This window comes from Otolemur garnettii, unplaced genomic scaffold (genome assembly GCF_000181295.1).
Source record: "Otolemur garnettii isolate 467f Iridium unplaced genomic scaffold, OtoGar3 scaffold00006, whole genome shotgun sequence".
In the NCBI taxonomy this organism is placed as follows: Eukaryota; Metazoa; Chordata; class Mammalia; order Primates; family Galagidae; genus Otolemur; species Otolemur garnettii.
The window spans coordinates 32690042-32699888 of record NW_003852401.1 but is presented as its reverse complement, the minus strand read 5'-3'; positions in this window follow the sequence as shown (position 1 = coordinate 32699888).

The window sequence follows — 9847 nt, the reverse complement described above, 5'->3', positions numbered from 1 at the left end:
ACCTTAGATCTTTTAATAGAGAAGACTAATTTTTATAAGTAGCCAAAGACTTAATAAAGATGATATGAAATACAAGAAATTATCTTGATAAATATAGCATCTTTGATTTATAGGCCAACTACTTAACAGGTGAAGAAAAACCTTTCACAATTTCTTATTAAGAGCAGACTCCAAGAAAACCTTGTTATTTTAATAGAGAGGACCAAATTCAAGTTTTGCGTCAGTGTACCCTTTATATTCATTCTCAGTTTCGAAAAATGTAAATAATTCCCTTCAAATAGTTGCTGGCTTGAACACGTAGAATTTTTTTTTTCCCTCAGTATACCTCATACAAACCTTCTGCAAAATTCTCCTTTCCATTCATTTTTGTCCTATCCTTTCCCTTTTCCTCATTGTGGAACAACTAGTCATTCTATTTTAACAAAAAATCGTTTCTTTTTCTTTTAACAGAATAAACTACGTCCTTAAACTTTGTAATGTTTTGACCCAAACCACAGTGTTTCCCTTGTTATTTCTAAGAATTTTAGTTACATATGTTAATTAGAATTCTTAACTCTTAATAACCTTAATTTCTAGTGAAAATTAAGAGGCAAGCAATTTCAAACTGCTTATCATGTACCAACATTCTGTAATTTAACACTATTTTATAATTAATTCTCGATGCAACTACTTCCTCACAGTATAATTTTCAATGTGGCACAGGATATGTTTAGTACCAAACTCAATGATCTTTAGTCTCTCTGTAATAAGAAACTCCATGGGAAGCAATAGTTTATCTGCGTTGTCTTGGTCTTATTAGCTAAGCCTAAGAATTGTTGTTGGTACAGAATTTCCTCAGCCTCAACTTTCCGTCCTTGATAAGAATGTTAAAACCTTCTGCTATACAGAGGACATTTTTTATATGAGAATTGTTATCTTTCATTTATCCAGTTCACTTGTTTTTAACAATTTTACTTGGATTGCTCATGAAATTGAGACATTAGATAGCTAGCCATAGTTTTAAGTTTTGTTTTATTTTTAATTTTAGGTTAATGTGAGGGTACAAAAAGCCAGGTTACAATATTTGAATTTGATAGGTGGAGTCCCTCTTATAGTTGTGTCCTGTACCCCAAAGTTGTGCCGTACACCCCTACATTGTGCCCTTAAGTAGGCGCACCCAAGACCACACCCTTTCCCCCTTCCCCCCTCTTTTTGTTCCATCTCTTCTCAACTTGAACTGAATTGAGTTTTACTCTTAAGGGATTTTTTGCTGATAGATTTTATAATATAGAGATAACATGAGATTATTTTACTAGTAAACTTCAGTAAGAAAAAGTTGTGCATCTGTATCGTATCTAATATTGAGAACTCAGAAGACATACGTATTTGAATCAGACTGACAAACTTTAATTTTTATTTTCCAAAGATTATTCCAGATCATGTGAATTCAAAAAGCATTTTGGTATATGTACACCATGGAATACTATACAGCCACAAAGAAAGATGGAGACCTTGCCTCCTTCATATTTACATGGATGGAGCTGGAAAATGTCCTCCTTAGCAAAGTATCTCAAGAATGGAAGAAAAAGTATCCAATGTACTCAACACTACTATGAAACTAATTGTTAGCTATCTTAGGAAAGCTACAATCCAAATGGAATCCTAGACTACGAAGAAAGAAGGGGGGGAGGGGAGGGGGATGGGAGGGGGAGGGTGGATGAAGAGAATGATATTGTGGGGATCATGCCTATAGTTTATTCTATTTGGGTACAGGTGAATTTGTCTAAAGGTTGAATATAAATGTCTTAGCATAACAATTATGAGAAAGACATGATGGCTATGTTGGCCACCTGGATAAGAGTTTTCCAAACTCCATATAGAAGTAACACACTGTATCCTATGAGAGAATTAATGTACACAATTATGATCTAATAAAATTTAATTGTGCAAAAAAAAATAAAAAAAAATAAAAAAAAGCATTTTGGGTTAGCTTCTACTTTTCTAAGTGTTTAAGGAGAATTTAATTTCTATGAGTGCTTATTTTTCTTCAAACCAATTAAGTAGAAATCGTTTATAAATTAGTTTTGTCAATGCCCCATGGAGATCAAAAAAATCACACATATATATGCATACAGATATGTATATACACACATACATAAATGTGTGGCTAAAAGTAGATTTTACAGCTTTTATTAGAAAGTTTTAGTCATGCGCCAGATATAATAATGCAAAAGCTCACTAATTTGTTAAAACCTATCTGAATCCAACTTGTTTTTTTTTTTTTTTGGTTGATGGAATGAGATTACTCACCCAGTGTGCTAAAGCTTTTTACTAATATTTGTGAAAAATACTTCTTAGATTTCTCATTTGACTTTCACAGTGGTATTTTAAAGAAGCAATTGATTCATTTAGTTTTCTAGAAGCTTTTGCATGCTAAGCAAAGATACTTTGCATTGTATTTGAGATGTTTTGCATTATTTCTTTTCTAAGGCACTCCTCAAGTTAAAACTTCCCCAAGTGGCCAATGCAATCCTACATTGTCCTTCTAATCCATTTTGTTCAAAATACACAGTTTCCAGGCCCATAATCATTATACATGTAATTAGCTAATGTCTCAGAAATTAGAGTGTCAGACTCCCGAAGTTCTACACTCATTAGATTTGGAGGAATCTGTTTTCACAAGTTATATACCTGAGGCCTCTAATTGGACTCAATCTAGTTATTTTTCAGATCAAATCTGATTTGGGTTCCAGCCCAAGTGAAATAATTGCTCAAATAAAGTTGGAGAGCTCAATAGCAAATGTGCGGACCTCAAATTTGCAAGGGAATGCATTTCTGGCCTTCAATTGATGCATGAGGGTAATGGGTACAATGGGTGCCTTCCGTTGGTCATGTGCTCTCCTGGGAATTGCTAAACTTTCAGCAATTCCCTTTGGATTCTACATCTAATGCAAAACTGTTAAAAAAAACTTTAACAAATTAAATTTAACAGAGTCAAACAACTTTTTAAATATGTGAGATGTCTGTAAGGAATGGACAAAATAAAATAAAATAAAGTAAACAGAATTTGTTTGAGCAAAGAACAATTCATGAATCGGGAAACGCTCAGACCAGAAGAGGTTCAGGCAGCTCTGCCAAGCAGGCCTGAGCAGGGAGCTTTTAGAGGCTGAACATGGAAACAAGTTGAGAAATGACCTGACTGACTACAGCTAAGCCTTGCCTTTTTAGGTGTGCTGTCATCACAGCATTTGTTTTACAACCCTATTAGGTGATTCGTTGGCTGCCTGTAATTGGCTGAAACCAGGATGCTCGTAACTGGCTGAAACCTGGCTATTTGGTAAGTTAGCTTTCAGTTTGTTAATGCTCTAAGTTAGGTCTTGCTTTCTTATATAGTAACTTGAAGTATGGAGAGAGCCTCAGGCTAGTGGCTTCCTGTTCATTTAGTTTAACATGGGCATATACTTTAGGAGTGGACTACCTAGACATCAGTTATGTTATGTTTAACCTTAGTGTATACTACCAAACACTTTTCTAAGTGGTTATATCAATTTAATTGCTATCAGCATTTTATGATACCTCCCGGTGCTTCTCCTTAATAACACTTGGCATTTTCAGACTTCTCAACTTTAGCTCTTTTGGTGGGTGTGAACTATCACCTTTGTATGGTTTTAATTTACATTTCCCTAATGACTATAAAGTTAAACACCCTGACAAATGTTCATAGGCTATTTTGGGGAGTCAATTTTGATATGTCCTTATATCTATTTGTCCTTAGTAATTTGTCCTTACATCTATTTTAAAATATATTGACAGAACGATACTATAACTAACATTATCTTACCATCATTGTAATCCCATTAACAGCTGTAACTTGGCACTTTTTCCATTTTGGATCTTGGTTGTTTATGCCACCTTTTAAAAATTCCTCTTTTCAATGAGCCAGCTTTTATATCATTGATCATCTATATTTTAGTTTTGTTTTTTAATTTCTTTCTCTGTCCTTTATTATTTTTTTCTTTCTGCTTATTTTGGGAATACTTTACTGATTTTTAAGAACTTTATGAGATGGATGGTTAGATCATTGATTTGGAGCTTTTCTTCTTGAGCTAGCACATGACGAAAGGGCCATAAGACACTTTAACTACACTTATCTCCCTTCTGACCTCTTATATGTAATTGTTATGTGTTTTATGGTAAATAAATACTATAATACCATATTAAATACCATAAATATGTAACACTATCTTATGTAAGTACTATACTTTTTGTTCCTCTAATTTGGGTTCTCCCCATGACTAGTTTTGACTAATAGAATGTGGCAGAATGATGTTGTGTAAACTCAAATCTGGATTTAAGAAATGGTTGTAGTCAGCTATCATGCTGTGAACCCAAGCTGTGGGGAGAGGCTACATGGAGGAGAATGGGTGGTACATCAGTCAACAGCCCTACCTGGTATTGCAGTCCATAACCAGCACTGTCTGCCAGTCACGTGGATGGACTATCTTGGACTATTCAGCCTAGTTGAGCAGAATGGTATAAATCCTTAGCTGATGCCACATGGAGCAGAAGAGCTACCCATCTTAGCTCAGCTCACCTTGCAAAATTGTGAGAAATCATAGAAAATTGTTTTTGTTTTAAGACACAAAGTTTTGATTTGGTTTAGAATATTTTATACATTACCAAAACAACTTTTCAAGAAGTGAGCAAATTAACAAATATGTGACTTAAAAAAAATAGAGATAAGACATAATAGTGATTGCCTGGATAAATTGCTGTCCTTTCTTCATATATTAATCAGAAAAAAGGTAAATGTAGATTTATGAAAGAAACAGTGAATAAAAAGTGGCTGGATTGCTGCAAAAAACCCCCCTGAAAACTCTCGGAAACAATTATGTTCCTTCTCCGTTATGGAGCTGTAATATAAATGTGGACTTTTAACAGTACATCTGTCAGAAAGTAAGTGCCATTAGTGAGTTAGGCTACCTATCTGGGTATAAATTAGAAGTCAGCATGAGTGGACATTGTATTTTACAGAGCTTAGATACAGTTTTGAGTCTCTATTCTTTAATTAAATGTCTTAAAATCAAATCATCTATTCACCTTCAAGAAACATCTCAATATCTACATGCTTATAAACTATCATAAATTTGTGAATTTTTCAATGTAAAGTAGGAAACTATTTCATTAGAGTCCTATTCCTCACCTTTCATAAAGACATGCTCAAACCATATACAGGAAGATAGCTATTATATCTTCCCTTAAGAAGTATAGGAAGTAAGACTTCTTACATTTGCCACCAATCTGATAGTTCTTCCTTAAATATAATCTGAACCTGTCTGTCAATTTAACTCCTTTTCCGCTTGGTTATTTTCTCATGGAAATAGGAAAGATTTCTTACAAAATCCCAAAGGAGACATTGTTGCTTAAATAAAAAATGACATAAAAAAAGAAATTTTTATTTTTTTATGGTGGAGGAAAAGAACAACAAAAATATATATATATATAAAAGGTAGGATAAATGTTGCTAGGTTTTATTATTTCAAAAATACCCTAGATATATTTTTATGGTATACCTCAATTTCCGTTACTGCCATGGTTGTCTTTTGCATAAAAAAATACTGCGTTTGGTTGACAAGGTTACAAACAGGTTCTTCCAATTTTCCTTTCTCTGTAGAGTAAAAGCAGTGCACGTTTTAACTGTGACAGACCCTTCATACCTTATATTCTTCTCATGTTAATGGAGAAGAAAAGTTCAAGGATTTTCCAGCCTTTCTTTGCCTTTCATGACATTTGCATTTTTGAAAACATCTGAGTAGTCATTTTGAAAAATACCTCTTCTTTTAGATTTGTTCCTCATGATTAGATCCAAATTAAATATTTTTCTTTTTGTTGAAACACTGTTAGGTAATATTGTGATTTTTGTGTCTCACAGAGGATCACATTAGATTGTTTTGGTTAAGGTGGTGTCTGCTAGACTTTTCCACTGTGATTAATATGTCATCTCCAAAGAGATACAATGACACAGTGGATATCTTATGACTCAGATTTTCTATACTGATTGGTTTTCCCACCTAAGTCAGTAATGATTATGATGGATGCAATACAGGGATATTCTATTTCTATTACTTGATGGATTTTGCCACTTTTTATAATGACTGAATGCAGTGAATATGTTTTATTTAGAGTTGTCTAGTATTTCTCACATTACCAATATTCCAGATTTCCTTTGGGAAACCACTATTCTCCATGTGATTTGGAGCTTCTCTCAGTTCTAAGGATGGGCCAAGATGAACTTCTAATTTTACCTCTCTGGTTATGACCAGAGTCATGAATGGGCACATGACTTGCCCCCAAATTCTGATGAGGTCAGTGATAACAAATTTGCTCAGACTTTGCAAAAGTGAAACCCTTTTCCACAGAAATTAGAGATCACTCTTTCTTGGAAGCTTTATATATGTTTTAATTCTTCAGTTGACCACCTATCAAGTACCACTGTTATGGGCTGAATTGTGTGCCTTAAAAATTCATATGGTGGAAGTCGAAACACTTAGTACTTTATATTTTGACTATATAGGGTATTTGGAGAAAGAGACTTTAAGAGGTAATTGAGATTAAAGGAGGTCATTAGGGTGGGTCTTAATTTAATATGACCATATCCTTATAAAAAGAGGTTAATTAGTCCTCTCAAGAAACTGGATGGAGGGAATAATTCTCAAAGTGATAAAGGCCAGATATGACAATCCACAACTAATATAATAGTGAATGAGGAAAAATCGAAAACCTTTCCACTGAGATCTGAAACAAGAAGAGGATGTCCATTTTCACTGCTCCAGATTCATTTTATATTGAATAAAAACAATTCTGGAAGAACTAGTCAGAATCATTTGGCAAGAGAAAAAAATAAAGGACATCCAAACTGGAAAGGAAGAAGTCAAATTATCCTTGTTTGGAGATGACATGATCTTATATTTAGAAAACATAAAGATTTTAAAAGTTAAAAATTACAAATTCAACATAACAAAAATCAGTAGTGTTTCTTTATATTAACAGTAATCAATCTGAGAAAGAAATCAAGCAAGCAATTGCATTTACAATAGTTACCAAAAAATTCCTATGAATATGTTTAACTAACCTGTGTTTTTCAATGGCTAAATGGACAAACATAATGTGGTATAGAAACACCATGGAATCTTTATCCATAAAAAATTAAATCCTGCCATTTGCAGTAACATGGATGTAAGTGGAGATTTTCATTTTCTATTAAGCGAAATGGGCATAGCAGGACAAATATGCATGCTGTTACTCACGTGGGAACCAAAAAAGTGAATCTCTTGGAGACACAGAGTAGAATCTGGGAAGGATTGAGAAGAAGGAAGGGAGATAAAAAGAGGTTAAGGCTATGAAAATACAGTTAGATAGAAGGAGTAAGTTTTAGTATGCAAAAGTATGATAAGGAGACTATAGTTAATAATTTATTGTAGATTTCAAAATAACTAGAAAAGAAGAATTAAAGTTCAAAGAATAATGTTTGAGGTGATGGATGGGCCTTTGATTATTACATATTGTATACCCATCAAAATATCACATATACCCCCCAAATACGTACAACTATTATATGTCAATGAAAATAACATAACAATAAAAATAAAAATGCTCTTTGTGTAGCTGTCATTTTTTTTTCTGGTAAAAATAATTTTTGCTACTTAAAGGGAAATACAATCCTAAATTATAGACAGGCAAAGAAAAAAGAAAAGAAAAGCATTTAAGACGTAGGCCCACAAGGAGAAAAGACCATATGAAGACATGGGGAGAAGATGTCTTTCTATAAGCTGAGGAGAGAGGCCTTAGGACAAAACCAACCCTGCAAGCACCTTGATCTTGGACTTCTGGCTTCCAGAACTGTGAGGAAATAAATATCTGTTGTCTGAGTACCAGGTCTGTTATACTTTTCTGTGGCAGTCCTAGCAAGCTAATGTAACAAGCTGGTGTAAAGTTTGGACCTGGTAATGAGATTCCTGAACTATGGAAATAGCCTCTGCAATCTGATGGTGAAGGCAAAGCCGTAGAATGCATAGCAGAGAGACAGAGAAGCGGCTCTTGGTAGACATTTAAATGAAGCCAGCTGTCCTGCAAAATACTGAGTTACATGAACCAACACATTTTATAAATTGTATAGATTGGATTTTTCTCAAAAAGCAGATTCTCATAGATGAATGCAGTTGGAGCTCTAGCAGTCTAGCCCCTGTGTACCTGCCCTTGAGTTGGTGACCAGCTTCAGGCTGTCTGAGTTACACCAGGTAGAGCTATACTCTCAGGATAGAGCGAGCTTTCCAGAAGAGTCTGATGGAGTAGCTCAAGAGTTTCCCTTGGAACTAACAGAAGGGAAGACTTAGGCTGGTGGCTGGGAGTGGACCTGGGGAGGGAAGCCTGAGCCTTCCAGTGAAGGGCTGTGGTAAGAGACAAGTGCAGAAGTTCTGACTAGGAGAATGACACTTCATGTGAATGTTACCAAAGTTCAATGGATAGAAATTGCAGAGGAAAATACATAGAACTGGGCTTTATGCTTTGTTCCAATAATGCCTGCCCTGCTACCCTGTTCCAAATTTTTCTATCACATTGTAACTTTTGTCCTTTCAGTCAAAGTTATCATGCTTATTCTCTATCTCAAAGGCAAGTTGTGAGGATGAATTACTTTTCAGGTCATTTCAAGTTTGGTAGAGAAAATCCCTTGACTTCCAGATGCAGGTTTAGACCTGCATTTTTCTTATTTAATGCATTCGCGATTATACTTTAGGGGTAACAACTATTGGGCAAGTTATACACACAATGTAGATTCTGTGATCATTTATGTGTTTGTTTCAGCTCCCCATGTTAATTATCAATAAGTACATGAAACCAGAGAATCATATATAGAATTGTTTCCCTATTATGCTCATATTTCATACTTTACACAAAAAAGCTGTAGAAAGTCTAATTAAATTCATAGACTCAACTTCTGAGGACATAGGGAACTTCTATTCACTTACAGCTTATGTATTAATTTTGACTTCAAAAATGGGTACTGTTTCTTTGGTTTTATGAATGAAAACTTACCATTAAAAACTGATTTTTGGCTGGGCACGGTGGCTCATGCCTGCAATCCTAGCACTCTGAGAGGCTGAGGTGGGTGGATTCCTTGAGCTCACGGATTCCAGACCAGCCTGAGCAAGAGTGACACCCTGTCTCTTAAAAAAAAATAGCCAGGCATTGTGGCGGGTGCCTGTAGTCCCAGCTACTTGGGAAGCTGAGGCAAGAAAATTGCTTGAGCCTAAGAGTTTGAGGTTGCTATGAGCTGTGATGCCATAGCACTCTACCAGAGGTGACAAAGTGAGACTCTCAAAAAAAAAAAAATGATTTTATACCATAGACAAATAAATACATGAAACACTTTATTAAGTCTATTAAAAATTATAAAAAGACATAGTCAACGTAGCACACATTTTGAGTTTTATGAGCTTAATCCAGAGTCAGTACCTGGTGAAATATGTACCATATTTAAAAGATACAAGGGTTATCTCAGTCCCTATCAGTTCCATGCTAACTTCTTCACTTTGAAGTACCCTGTGCAACCTTCAGGGGAAGTGAAATATGGGCTAAGTAGGTCCTCGGAGCTTCTGTGGCTGATTGCACAACTGTATAGATAGTTTAGGATGTTCATTTTTGTTGTAGTTAGGGGCAGAATGCTTTTGGTAGCTAGATTACCCATATAACATAATATCCAGATAAATTTGTTGCACTCTTAAATTCCAAGAGGTTAGGTTGTTAATTAATAAATGTATCTTCTTTTAATAACATTCAAAATATAAAAACAGATGTGTCTTCAAAATAA